Source organism: Oncorhynchus keta, chromosome 30 (genome assembly GCF_023373465.1).
Source record: "Oncorhynchus keta strain PuntledgeMale-10-30-2019 chromosome 30, Oket_V2, whole genome shotgun sequence".
NCBI lineage: Eukaryota > Metazoa > Chordata > Actinopteri > Salmoniformes > Salmonidae > Oncorhynchus > Oncorhynchus keta.
The window spans coordinates 60,755,032-60,769,560 of record NC_068450.1 but is presented as its reverse complement, the minus strand read 5'-3'; the positions used below and the strand labels follow the sequence as shown (position 1 = coordinate 60,769,560).

At 43.1% G+C, this 14,529-nt stretch overlaps 6 non-coding genes and 1 pseudogene across 6 annotated transcripts; all 7 read right to left on the bottom strand.

Moving 5' to 3' along the window:
• Positions 1–5,861, bottom strand: part of LOC118382390 (TRAF2 and NCK-interacting protein kinase-like) — a 69,160-nt pseudogene extending 63,299 nt beyond the window's left edge.
• Positions 5,862–10,209: 4,348 nt separating this feature from the next.
• On the bottom strand, positions 10,210–10,292 carry trnal-cag (transfer RNA leucine (anticodon CAG)). The gene has a single exon. It is a non-coding gene; the product is annotated as a tRNA-Leu (tRNA).
• Positions 10,293–11,036: 744 nt separating this feature from the next.
• trnal-cag (transfer RNA leucine (anticodon CAG)) lies at positions 11,037–11,119 on the bottom strand. The gene has a single exon. It is a non-coding gene; the product is annotated as a tRNA-Leu (tRNA).
• A 964-nt stretch (positions 11,120–12,083) lies between these two features.
• On the bottom strand, positions 12,084–12,166 carry trnal-cag (transfer RNA leucine (anticodon CAG)). Its single transcript has one exon. It is a non-coding gene; the product is annotated as a tRNA-Leu (tRNA).
• A 532-nt stretch (positions 12,167–12,698) lies between these two features.
• trnal-cag (transfer RNA leucine (anticodon CAG)) lies at positions 12,699–12,781 on the bottom strand. The gene has a single exon. It is a non-coding gene; the product is annotated as a tRNA-Leu (tRNA).
• A 751-nt stretch (positions 12,782–13,532) lies between these two features.
• On the bottom strand, positions 13,533–13,615 carry trnal-cag (transfer RNA leucine (anticodon CAG)). Its single transcript has one exon. It is a non-coding gene; the product is annotated as a tRNA-Leu (tRNA).
• Positions 13,616–14,360: 745 nt separating this feature from the next.
• On the bottom strand, positions 14,361–14,443 carry trnal-cag (transfer RNA leucine (anticodon CAG)). Its single transcript has one exon. It is a non-coding gene; the product is annotated as a tRNA-Leu (tRNA).
• Between the last annotated feature and the right edge of the window lie 86 nt (positions 14,444–14,529).

The window sequence follows — 14,529 nt, the reverse complement described above, 5'->3', positions numbered from 1 at the left end:
CCCTCCATCCATCTCTCATTCCATCTGTCTCTCCCTCCATCTCTCATTCCATCTGTATCTCCCTCCATCTGTCATTCCATCTGTCTCTCATTCTATCTGTTCCTCACTCCATCTCTCATTCCATCTGTCTCTCCCTCCATCCATCTCTCATTCCATCTGTCTCTCCCTCCATCTCTCATTCCATCTGTCTCCCCCTCCATCTGTCATTCCACCTGTCTCTCCCTCCATCTGTCTCTCATTGCATCTGTCTCTCCCTCCATCTGTCTCTCATTCCATCTGTCTCTCATTCCATCTGTCTCTCATTCCATATGTCTCTCCCTCCATCTGTCTCTCATTCCATCTGTCTCTCATTCCATCTGTCTCTCATTCCATCTGTCTCTCCCTCCATCTGTCTCTCATTCCATCTGTCTCTCATTCCATCTGTCTCTCCCTCCATCTGTCTCTCATTCCATCTGTCTCTCCCTCCATCTGTCTCTCATTGCATCTGTCTCTCCCTCCATCTGTCTCTCATTGCATCTGTCTCTCCCTCCATCTGTCTCTCATTGCATCTGTCTCTCATTCCATCTGTCTCTCCCTCCATCTGTCTCTCATTCCATCTGTCTCTCCCTCCATCTGTCTCTCATTCCATCTGTCTCTCATTCCATCTGTCTCTCATTCCATCTGTCTCTCATTCCATATGTCTCTCCCTCCATCTGTCTCTCATTCCATCTGTCTCTCATTCCATCTGTCTCTCATTCCATCTGTCTCTCATTCCATCTGTCTCTCATTCCATCTGTCTCTCATTCCATATGTCTCTCCCTCCATCTGTCTCTCATTCCATCTGTCTCTCCCTCCATCTCTAATTCCATCTGTCTCTCCCTCCATCTCTCATTCCATCTGTCTCTCATTCCATCTGTCTCTCCCTCCATCTCTCATTCCATCTGTCTCTCCCTCATCTCTCATTCCATCTGTCTCTCCCTCCATCTCTAATTCCATCTGTCTCTCCCTCCATCTCTCATTCCATCTGTCTCTCATTCCATCTGTCTCTCCCTCATCTCTCATTTCATCTGTCTCTCCCTCCATCTCTAATTCCATCTGTCTCTCATTCCATCTGTCTCTCCCTCCATCTCTCATTCCAGCTGTCTCTCATTCCATCTGTCTCTCCCTCATCTCTTATTCCATCTGTCTCTCCCTCCATCTGTCTCTCCCTCCATCTATCATTCCATCTCTCATTCCATGTCTCTCCCTCCATCTCTCATTCCATCTGTCTCTCCATCCATCTGTCTCTCCCTCCATCTATCATTCCATCTCTCATTCCATGTCTCTCCCTCCATCTCTCATTCCAGCTGTCTCTCATTCCATCTGTCTCTCCTCATCTCTTATTCCATCTGTCTCTCCCTCCATCTCTCAATCCATCTGTCTCTCCCTCCATCTCTCAATCCATCTGTCTCTCACTCCATCTCTCATTCCATCTGTCTCTCCCTCCATCTCTCATTCCATCTGTCTCTCCCTCATCTCTCATTCCATCTGTCTCTCCCTCCATCTGTCTCTCCCTCCATCTATCATTCCATCTCTCATTCCATGTCTCTCCCTCCATCTCTCATTCCATCTGTCTCTCCCTCCATCTCTCATTCCATCTGTCTCTCACTCCATCTGTCTCTCCTTCCATCTCTCATTCCATCTGTCTCTCCCTCCATCTGTCTCTCCCTCCATCTATCATTCCATCTCTCATTCCATGTCTCTCCCTCCATCTCTCATTCCATCTGTCTCTCCCTCCATCTGTCTCTCCCTCCATCTATCATTCCATCTCTCATTCCATGTCTCTCCCTCCATCTCTCATTCCATCTGTCTCTCCCTCCATCTCTCATTCCATCTGTCTCTCCCTCCATCTCTCACTCCATCTGTCTCTCCCTCCATCTCTCATTCCATCTGTCTCTCCCTCCATCTCTCATTCCATCTGTCTCTCACTCCATCTGTCTCTCCTTCCATCTCTCATTCCATCTGTCTCTCACTCCGTCTCTCTCTCCCTCCATCTCTCGTTCCAGCAGTATCTAAGCACCACTGTGGCACTGCTACTCTCTTTTATGTTCTCTCTCAAGCTATCTCCTCATCTCTCCTTCTTTACCTCCTGTGGTATCATGAGAAACACAGAAACACTCACTCTTCTAAACAAGTCCACACAAGGGTTAGTGATCAAGTGTGTCTAAGTGTGTGTGTGTGTGTGTGTGTGTGTGTGTGTGTGTGTGTGTGTGTGTGTGTGTGTGTGTGTGTGTGTGTGTGTGTGTGTGTGTGTGTGTGTGTGTGTGTGTGTGTGTGTGTGAACAGAGTAAAATAGAGTGTTTTTGCTGCTTCAGTTCATTCATATCCTCAGGCTAGCTGATAGAAAAGTTTCCGTTATCATGACTATTTAATACAACAGAATGGGCTCACAGGTTGTGTGTGAGATGATTAGATTATAGCAGGTTAGTGGATGATGGGAGTCACGTTGTAACTGGTCCTATCTATCTATCATGAGAGAAGGACTCTACTGTACTGGACTCATACACAAATGTGTTCTCTCTCTGTTGATGAATCTTATTCTCTGTTTAGCTCCTCGCGAGGCCTTGTATACATTCTTCAAACTCTATGGCTCTAAAGTGTGTGTGTGTCTATGAGTGTGTGTGTGTGTGTGAGAGGCTAGGGAAATAGTGTGAATAAGGGGGTCTTGTGGCTCAGCTGTTAATTAGATCACCCAGACACATTCAGGGGGAGACATTTAAGTGTGACACACCCAGATAATTCATGAATAAGATGTATGCAGGTCAGTTCTGGGGCGTAGGTGGGTTTAGGTTGAGAGTGTCGTCTATAACGGCTAGTGTTCTGGCCAAAAGTAGTGGAGGATAGGGTGACATTACTGGCACTCAATCTCTTTCTTTCTCTTGCTCTCCATCTATTTTTCTCTCTCCCTTCCTCGTTCCCCCTTCTTCACTTTGCCTTTGTCTCTCACATTCATCAGCTCCTCACTCTATAATTGTGTGTGTGTGTGGTCAGTGCTGTCCTTCCTGCTGATCTGTTGATGTCATCAGCTGACTGTGTGTGTGTGTGTGTGTGTGTGTGTGTGTGTGTGTGTGTGTGTGTGTGTGTGTGTGTGTGTGTGTGTGTGTGTGTGTGTGTGTGTGTGTGTGTGTGTGTGTGTGTGTGTGTGTGTGTGTGTGCGTGTGTGTGGTATCACCAATTCTCTGACCGCTTCTCAGTCAGGATTTCCCAACACACACACACACACACACACACACACACACACACACACACACACACACACACACACACACACACACACACACACACACACACGTCTGTCCAGTGGTTCCTAGGCCAGTCTAGCCAGTGACCCACTAACCAGTGGATTAATGTCTGCGACTGACTGGTGGAGAACTGTAATCCACACAGGCCACTGTACATCTCAGCGAGACTGGCTCCTCCCAACCTGGCAACCTCAATAGGCCACGGTACATCTCAGCTAGACTGGCTCTGCCCAACCTGAACAGGCCACTGTACAGCTCAGCTAGACTGGCTCTGCACAACCTGAACAGGCCCCTGTACAGCTCAGCTAGACTGGCTCTGCACAACCTGAACAGGACCCTGTACAGCTCAGCAACCTGGCTCTGCCCAACCTGGCAACCTAATCATGCTACAGTACAGCTCAGCTAGACTTGCTCTGCCCAACCTGGCAACCTAATCAAGCTACAGTACAGCTCAGTTCTAAACTTGCTCTGCCCAACCTGGCAACCTAATCATGCAACAGTACAGCTCAGTTCTAAACTTGCTCTATCCAACCTGGCAACCTCAACATGCTACTGTATAGCTCAGTTCTCGACTTGCTCTGTCCAACCTGGCAACCTCAACATGCCACTACAGTACTATGTCTACTCTGTCATATTGTGAGTTCTGTTATGTCATGGAGATTCTAGAATGGCATCAATAAACTGTCTATCATCCTTTATACTAGTATGTGGGTCATATGGCATTAGCTTAGCTTATACCCAGTACCTGACCACACACACAAACAAATGCAAACGCACACACATCATCTTGCAGAGTAGGTGTATCCATCATAGTGTGTGTGTGTGTGTGTGTGTGTGTGTGTGTGTGTGTGTGTGTGTGTGTGTGTGTGTGTGTGTGTGTGTGTGTGTGTGTGTGTGTGTGTGTGTGTGTGTGTGTGTGTGTGTGTGTGTGTGTGTGTGTGTGTGTGTGTGTGTGTGTGTGTGTCTTTGCTCAGGGTTAACAAAAGAACCAGAGAGTGCAGCAACAGCCACAGTAGCCTACTGCCCCAGTCTACACTTGGAAAACAATTCCCATCTAGACCCATAAAGGTTTTTTTGGCTGTCCCCATAGGAGAACCCTTTGAAGAACCACGTTTGATTCCAGGTACAACCCTTTTGGGTTCCATGTAGAACCCTTTCCACACAGGGTTCTACATGGAAAACAAAATAGTTCTACCTGGAAACAAAAAGGGTTCTCCTATGGGGATAGCCGCAGAACCCATTTGGAACCATTTTTTCTAAGAGTGCACAGACAACACAGTCTACAGGTATCCTAGCCACTAGCATTACTGGCTTAGCAGAGTTTAGCATCTCCACTGATGGTTATACCAACATATAACCATATTGGCATATTCAATATATCAAGGTGATGTAATATAGACAATATATGACATGTAAATAGATACACAGTGATTATTTAATAGTATCCTCTGTAGAGGCCTCTCTCCACCCGTGTTAACAGTGAGTGACATGTGTTGTTCACACAGAAATACACTGTATGCATGAATACCTTATTGTATTCATACAGTAAATGCACATGAAGGCTATCAGGCTGTTTTCGTAGACCCACATTAACATTCTCTCTGTGTGTGTGTGTGTGTGTGTGTGTGTGTGTGTGTGTGTGTGTGTGTGTGTGTGTGTGTGTGTGTGTGTGTGTGTGTGTGTGTGTGTGTGTGTGTGTGTGTGTGTGTGTGTGTGTAAATATGTAGGCTACATTCCACCACAGACTGGCTCAGTTAAAGCGACATATTCAGACCTAAAAGTCGAGACCCCCCCCCCTCCCCCCCTCTCAATGCTGTCATGCTATTTGAGACCTAACCTTTGTTTATCTAGGTTATTCGTTAGTAAAAATCAGCCGAAAGAGAAACACTTGGTTGACGTTTTTCCACTGAGTATGTTCCTCTGTTGTGTTACATTGTATAACCACCTGCCATTAGGCTATGAACAGTGCTATATAGGCCTCTGCACAATTCCATTTTCGGATATGTTTTGCTCATGAACAAACATCGGTAGGCCAGTCTGCCATGTTGGTGGCTGTAGGGAGGGATGGGGAATTTGACCCATTTTAGAAGCGTTGTCTCTCTCTCACACACACACACGCACACACACACACACACAGAGAGAGTAGTAGCCATCTCTGATACTGAAACAGATACATGATGTAGACCCGGCTTTATCTTACCCGTAGAGCAGACAGATCGATCTCATCCAGACTCCGGGCAGGGGAATCAGTCGCCATGATTCAAATAAAATATTTTGAAAATAACCAGAATCAGAAATCATTCAGACAGCGAGACCACGGAGTAAATGCCCTTGGCCACCGCTATAGGCTGCCCTCTTCCTCGGGGAAACGAGCCTGCCTACCTCTTTCTCACCGATAAGCGACGGAGAGATGGCGACAGACAAAATAAAAAATATAATATATCCCAGTTTGTCAGTAGGCTTAGAGGTGACCAACGTTAAAAAGTCTGCTAGAGCAGAGATGCTGGTGTGTGACTATAACGGGACGTGAACATGATCAGCAGCAGCACCGAATCCACGTCTGTAGGTTCAACCGACAGAGCGAGAACTCACGGTTCGCTGGCTGCTGCTGCTTTTGAGCTATGTCAATCAAAGACAACGCGGGCGGGGCAAATCTGCAAACCACTCCCACTCCAGAGGAATGCCCAATTTGATTAATTAAATTATTTAAAACTCAGTAGTGACGAAAGGAGTTCCAGAGTAAACCGTCCCTGACACCGGGGTGTGGTAACTGGTTTGTCTAACGTTTAGTAATGATGTTAGGTGAAGTTGGACTTCGTGTGAAAGGGATTTATAAATGGAAACATAGCTATGTGACTACATGAGTTCAACAAGGGCCAATCAACTTTGTTCTACGTCACATCTCTTTCATATTGAAATGTTTTAGAATGTAGTATTATTACTAATATATTATGTATGTATTATGAACATAGTGCTGTGTAGAGGAACTAATCAGACGTTCAGAATAGAGAAGTTTCATTCAATGCGGCCCATTTAGTTATTTTTTGTTTGGTTTTATTTGTCCTTTATCCCATTGAGAATAACCATGTGTTTTATAACAGAGAGCTCAAGGCAATATAATATAGATTATTCCTGAGAAGAGAACAGAGTGGAGATGTTGTCCTTAAAATATAACAGAATGGACATGTTTCAGTAGAATATAATATAGATTATTCCTGAGAATAGAACAGAGTAGAGATGGTTCCTGAGAATAGAACAGAATATAGATTATTCCTGAGAATAGAACAGAGTAGAGATGGTTCCTGAGAATAGAACAGAGTAGAGATGGTTCCTGAGAATAGAACAGAGTAGAGATGGTTCCTGAGAATAGAACAGAGTAGAGATGGTTCCTGAGAATAGAACAGAGTAGAGATGGTTCCTGAGAATAGAACAGAGTAGAGATGGTTCCTGAGAATAGAACAGAGTAGAGATGGTTCCTGAGAATAGAACAGAGTAGAGATGGTTCCTGAGAATAGAACAGAGTAGAGATGGTTCCTGAGAATAGAACAGAATATAGATTATTCCTGAGAATAGAACAGAGTAGAGATGGTTCCTGAGAATAGAACAGAATATAGATTATTCCTGAGAATAGAACAGAGTAGAGATGGTTCCTGAGAATAGAACAGAGTAGAGATGGTTCCTGAGAATAGAACAGAGTAGAGATGGTTCCTGAGAATAGAACAGAGTAGAGATGGTTCCTGAGAATAGAACAGAGTAGAGATGGTTCCTGAGAATAGAACAGAATATAGATTATTCCATAGAATAGAACAGAGTAGAGATGGTTCCTGAGAATAGAACAGAGTAGAGATGGTTCCTGAGAATAGAACAGAGTAGAGATGGTTCCTGAGAATAGAACAGAATATAGATTATTCCTGAGAATAGAACCGAGTAGAGATGGTTCCTGAGAATAGAACAGAGTAGAGATGGTTCCTGAGAATAGAACAGATTAGAAATGTTTCCTGAGAATAGAACAGAGTAGAGATGGTTCCTGAGAATAGAACAGAGTAGAGATGTTTCCTGAGAATAGAACAGAGTAGAGATGGTTCCTGAGAATAGAAAAGAATATAGATTATTCCTGAGAATAGAACAGAGTAGAGATGGTTCCTGAGAATAGAACAGAGTAGAAATGGTTCCTGAGAATAGAACAGAGTAGAGATGGTTCCTGAGAATAGAACAGAGTAGAGATGGTTCCTGAGAATAGAACAGAGTAGAGATGGTTCCTGAGAATAGAACAGAGTAGAGATGGTTCCTGAGAATAGAACAGAGTAGAGATGGTTCCTGAGAATAGAACAGAGTAGAAATGTTTCCTGAGAATGTAACAGCACCGGTGTCGAGGTAATTGAGGTAATTATGTGATGATGGTGGACTTCAGTAAACAGCAGAGGGAGCACCCCCTATCCACATCGAGGGGACTGCAGTGAAGAAGGGTGGAAAGCTTCAAGTTCCTCGGCGTACACATCACTGACCAACTGAAAGGGTCCACCCACACAGACAGTGTGGTGAAGAAGGCGCAACAGAGGCTGAAGAAATGTGGCTTGGCACCTAAAACCCTCACAAACGTTCACAGATGCACAATTGAGAGGGATCCTGTCGGGCTGTACTGCCCGCAACTGCAGGGCTCTCCAGAGGGTGGTGCGGTCTGCACAACACATCACTGGGGGCAAACTGCCTGCCCTCCAGGACTACTAAAGCACCCGATGTCACAGGAAGGCCAAAAAGATCATCAAGGACAACAACAACATTCTACTGTATTTTAGTCTATGTATTACTCATCTCATATGTACATACTGTATTCTATTATATTCTACTGTATTTTAGTCTATGCATTACTCATCTCATATGTACATACTGTATTCTATTCTACTGTATTTTAGTCTATGCATTACTCATCTCATATGTATATACTGTATTCTATTCTACTGTATTTTAGTCTATTCCGCTCCGACATTGCTCATCCAAATATTGATATGTTCTTCATTTCATTACATTTCTTTAGGTTGTCTCTATTGTTGTGAACTTGTTAGATATTACTTATTAGATATTACTGCACTGTTGGAGCACGAAACACAATCATTATGGAACACCCGCAATAACATATTTTTAAACATGTGACCAATACATTTTATTTGATTTAATTGGACCTGTTATATTCGGCGCATATGACAAACAAATTTGATATGAGAGGGAGAGAAGGGGGCGGGGGAGCATAAGAGAACACATTACTACCCCAGTTTAAATATTTAATAAGTGATTCTGTGCTAAATTTCCTGTGTGTGTGTGTTGGGAGGGTGTAACATAGCATATGCTACAGTACATGATAACTGCTCCAACTAATGCCTACTCTATAATTCCAATGTGAAGATGCACAGAAGAAGCCATATCACACACACACATTTACACACACACACATTATTATTCTGTACCTACGGGTGACATAATATTTCCCCAATATCAACCGTCAGCTTACCAAAGACTGACTATGCCTTTAAATCAAGAAATGTTGAAGTCAGATGAATCTGATTTGAGAATAGACTATTTCTTTAACCTTTCACTGACATAGAGTTACTGAAATGAATACAGGCGATACCTTGCAAACACCATACCAGAGCCATAAAGAGTATACTAAATATTAAGAACACCTGCTCTTTCCATGACATATACTGAACAGATGAAAGATATGATCTCTTATGGATGTCACTTGTTAAATCCACTTCAATAAGTTTAGATGAAGGGGAGGAGACAGGATAAAGAAAGAAGCCTTGAGACAATTAAGACATGGATTGTGTATGTGTGCCATTCAGAGGGTGAATGGGCAACACAAAATATTTAAGTGCCTTTGAACGGAGTATGGTAGTAGGTGCCAGGCGCACCGGTTTGTGTCAAGAACTGCAATGCTGCTGGGGTTTTCACACTCATTAGTTTTCTGTGTTTCAGGAATAGCCCACTACTCAAATGACATACAGCCAAATTGATGCAACTGTGGGAAGCTTTGGAGTCAACATGGGCCAGCATCACTCTGGAATGTTTTTGACACCTTGTAGTACATGCCCTGACTAATTGAGGATGTTCTGAGTCCAGGCTCAACTCAATATTAGGAAGGTGTTCATAATGTTTTTACAGAGCTGATACGTGAAAGTGGAGGGCGCCCTCGTGTGGTCAAAGGGCTTCACATGCAATTTGAGTATTGAAGATGGGGATCTTTGGGATCTTGTGACAGAAACGGACAAACAATTATACCGTTCTCGGCAGGATTCAAACCTGCGAAGAACTTTCAGAAGAGGAATTCAACACCACGCCTCAATGCGAAAGCAAAAGCTTGGACCGCTCGGACATCCTGAATCAGTAACAACAGCACGAGGTCTAAACTTCTATTTGCTGACGTACATCGGCCAGCAAATGTGTCGATTATAACATACTCGATTTGTCATTGTAATGACTTGCTGTAGAAAGTGTATCGGTAAAAGTGGAAATAGGAATATTATATTATTTATGTTTCTTCACTCAGCCAGAACAAAACAAAGAAAGAAGGTCGCCCAGGGTGCAGATACATCGTCTCACCACTAAGGGTCACTAACGGAACATGACAAAGGCCATCCTGACTGTTAAAAGCTGGATTTGGTGTCGGGCCATTCTGATATAAATGATAAAATACCTCAGATAAGACCGGAAAAGTGTCTGGAAGTATCAGCAACCATCAGGGTGAGAGTGACAACACGTCCACATGTCAAAATGGAGGGAGTCTTAGCAAATGGCTTAATGGTTCTTTTTAACGCAATCGTGTTTTATTTTTTTATTTTTTATTTGGGGGTTAACAAGGGGTCTCACGCTTTTGTTATTTGCCTGTTTGTGGCCCGCCTGTGAAATTCGTGCAATTCTCTTTCAACCTCTAGTCAACTAGCTGTTAAAAATATGTCAGAAGTGGGATTCGAACCCACGCCTCCAGGGGAGACTGCGACCTGAACGCAGCGCCTTAGACCGCTCGGCCATCCTGACTGTTAAAAGCTGGATTTGGTGTCGGGATAAAGCGTACTGCCTTAAAGTAGATAAAGGTTCGGTCTCCTGAGATCACCACAAGGACCAGTAAATGCACAATACTGACTTGCACTTTCAACATCAAATAGTCATTGGTTTTTATCAATTAAAAACTCCTGTCATTGATTTATCTTCAATATGTCCATCAATGGGAAAAGCATACTAAATCGTCATTGATTGAGCGTTAAAGTGGCCTCAGAATATGGCCATTCTGATATAAATGATAAAATACCTCAGATAAGACCGGAAAAGTGTCTGGAAGTATCAGCAACCATCAGGGTGAGAGTGACAACACGTCCACATGTCAAAATGGAGGGAGTCTTAGCAAATGGCTTAATGGTTCTTTCTAACGCAATCGTGTTTTATTTTTTTATTTTTTATTTGGGGGGTTAACAAGGGTCTCACGCTTTTGTTATTTGCCTGTTTGTGGCCCGCCTGTGAAATTCGTGCAATTCTCTTTCAACCTCTAGTCAACTAGCTGTTAAAAATATGTCAGAAGTGGGATTCGAACCCACGCCTCCAGGGGAGACTGCGACCTGAACACAGCGCCTTAGATCCTGACTGTTAAAAGCTGTTTTTGCAGAATGTTAAAAATACGATAGTTATTCACTGCTCATGTTAAGTGGATTTAATTTCCTTTATCTTAAGACATTTATTTGTCAACTGGTTATTGCAAAGCAGTATGACATGCAGGTGTTAAAAGTATGTCAGAAGTGGGATTCGAACCCACGCCTCCAAGGGAGACTGCGACCTGAACGCAGCGCCTTAGACCGCTCGGCCATCCTGACTGTTAAAAGCTGGATTTGGTGTCGGGATAAAGCGTACTGCCTTAAAGTAGATAAAGGTTCGGTCTCCTGAGATCACCACAAGGACCAGTAAATGCACAATACTGACTTGCACTTTCAACATCAAATAGTCATTGGTTTTTATCAATTAAAAACTCCTGTCATTGATTTATCTTCAATATGTCCATCAATGGGAAAAGCCTACTAAATCGTCATTGATTGAGCGTTAAAGTGGCCTCAGAATATGGCCATTCTGATATAAATAATAAAATACCTCAGATAAGACCGGAAAAGTGTCTGGAAGTATCAGCAACCATCAGGGTGAGAGTGACAACACGTCCACATGTCAAAATGGAGGGAGTCATAGCAAATGGCTTAATGGTTCTTTTTAACGCAATCGTGTTTTATTTTTTTATTTTTTATTTGGGGGGGGGGTTAACAAGGGGTCTCACGCTTTTGTTATTTGCCTGTTTGTGGCCCGCCTGTGAAATTCGTGCAATTCTCTTTCAACCTCTAGTCAACTAGCTGTTAAAAATATGTCAGAAGTGGGATTCGAACCCACGCCTCCAGGGGAGACTGCGACCTGAACACAGCGCCTTAGATCCTGACTGTTAAAAGCTGTTTTTGCAGAATGTTAAAAATACGATAGTTATTCACTGCTCATGTTAACTGGATGTAATTTCCTTTATCTTAAGACATTTATTTGTCAACTGGTTATTGCAAAGCAGTATGACATGCAGGTGTTAAAAGTATGTCAGAAGTGGGATTCGAACCCACGCCTCCAGGGGAGACTGCGACCTGAACACAGCGCCTTAGATCCTGACTGTTAAAAGCTGTTTTTGCAGAATGTTAAAAATACGATAGTTATTCACTGCTCATGTTAACTGGATTTAATTTCCTTTATCTTAAGACATTTATTTGTCAACTGGTTATTGCAAAGCAGTATGACATGCAGGTGTTAAAAGTATGTCAGAAGTGGGATTCGAACCCACGCCTCCAGGGGAGACTGCGACCTGAACGCAGCGCCTTAGACCGCTCGGCCATCCTGACTGTTAAAAGCTGGATTTGGTGTCGGGATAAAGCGTACTGCCTTAAAGTAGATAAAGGTTCGGTCTCCTGAGATCACCACAAGGACCAGTAAATGCACAATACTGACTTGCACTTTCAACATCAAATAGTCATTGGTTTTTATCAATTAAAAACTCCTGTCATTGATTTATCTTCAATATGTCCATCAATGGGAAAAGCATACTAAATCGTCATTGATTGAGCGTTAAAGTGGCCTCAGAATATGGCCATTCTGATATAAATGATAAAATACCTCAGATAAGACCGGAAAAGTGTCTGGAAGTATCAGCAACCATCAGGGTGAGAGTGACAACACGTCCACATGTCAAAATGGAGGGAGTCTTAGCAAATGGCTTAATGGTTCTTTTTAACGCAATCGTGTTTTATTTTTTTATTTTTTATTTGGGGGGGGTTAACAAGGGGTCTCACGCTTTTGTTATTTGCCTGTTTGTGGCCCGCCTGTGAAATTCGTGCAATTCTCTTTCAACCTCTAGTCAACTAGCTGTTAAAAATATGTCAGAAGTGGGATTCGAACCCACGCCTCCAGGGGAGACTGCGACCTGAACGCAGCGCCTTAGACCGCTCGGCCATCCTGACTGTTAAAAGCTGGATTTGGTGTCGGGATAAAGCGTACTGCCTTAAAGTAGATAAAGGTTCGGTCTCCTGAGATCACCACAAGGACCAGTAAATGCACAATACTGACTTGCACTTTCAACATCAAATAGTCATTGGTTTTTATCAATTAAAAACTCCTGTCATTGATTTATCTTCAATATATAATATGTCCATCAATGGGAAAAGCCTACTAAATCGTCATTGATTGAGCGTTAAAGTGGCCTCAGAATATGGCCATTCTGATATAAATGATAAAATACCTCAGATAAGACCGGAAAAGTGTCTGGAAGTATCAGCAACCATCAGGGTGAGAGTGACAACACGTCCACATGTCAAAATGGAGGGAGTCTTAGCAAATGGCTTAATGGTTCTTTCTAACGCAATCGTGTTTTATTTTTTTATTTTTATTTGGGGGGTTAACAAGGGGTCTCACGCTTTTGTTATTTACCTGTTTGTGGCCCGCCTGTGAAATTCGTGCAATTCTCTTTCAACCTCTAGTCAACTAGCTGTTAAAAATATGTCAGAAGTGGGATTCGAACCCACGCCTCCAGGGGAGACTGCGACCTGAACACAGCGCCTTAGATCCTGACTGTTAAAAGCTGTTTTTGCAGAATGTTAAAAATACGATAGTTATTCACTGCTCATGTTAACTGGATGTAATTTCCTTTATCTTAAGACATTTATTTGTCAACTGGTTATTGCAAAGCAGTATGACATGCAGGTGTTAAAAGTATGTCAGAAGTGGGATTCGAACCCACGCCTCCAGGGGAGACTGCGACCTGAACGCAGCGCCTTAGACCGCTCGGCCATCCTGACTGTTAAAAGCTGGATTTGGTGTCGGGATAAAGCGTACTGCCTTAAAGTAGATAAAGGTTCGGTCTCCTGAGATCACCACAAGGACCAGTAAATGCACAATACTGACTTGCACTTTCAACATCAAATAGTCATTGGTTTTTATCAATTAAAAACTCCTGTCATTGATTTATCTTCAATATGTCCATCAATGGGAAAAGCCTACTAAATCGTCATTGATTGAGCGTTAAAGTGGCCTCAGAATATGGCCATTCTGATATAAATGATAAAATACCTCAGATAAGACCGGAAAAGTGTCTGGAAGTATCAGCAACCATCAGGGTGAGAGTGACAACACGTCCACATGTCAAAATGGAGGGAGTCTTAGCAAATGGCTTAATGGTTCTTTCTAACGCAATCGTGTTTTATTTTTTTATTTTTTATTTGGGGGGTTAACAAGGGGTCTCACGCTTTTGTTATTTACCTGTTTGTGGCCCGCCTGTGAAATTCGTGCAATTCTCTTTCAACCTCTAGTCAACTAGCTGTTAAAAATATGTCAGAAGTGGGATTCGAACCCACGCCTCCAGGGGAGACTGCGACCTGAACACAGCGCCTTAGATCCTGACTGTTAAAAGCTGTTTTTGCAGAATGTTAAAAATACGATAGTTATTCACTGCTCATGTTAACTGGATTTAATTTCCTTTATCTTAAGACATTTATTTGTCAACTGGTTATTGCAAAGCAGTATGACATGCAGGTGTTAAAAGTATGTCAGAAGTGGGATTCGAACCCACGCCTCCAGGGCAGACTGCGACCTGAACGCAGCGCCTTAGACGGCTCGGCCATCCTGACTATTAAAAGCTGGATTTGGTGTCGGGATAAAGCATACTGCCTTAAAGTAGATAAAGGTTCGGTCTCCTGAGATCACCACAAGGACC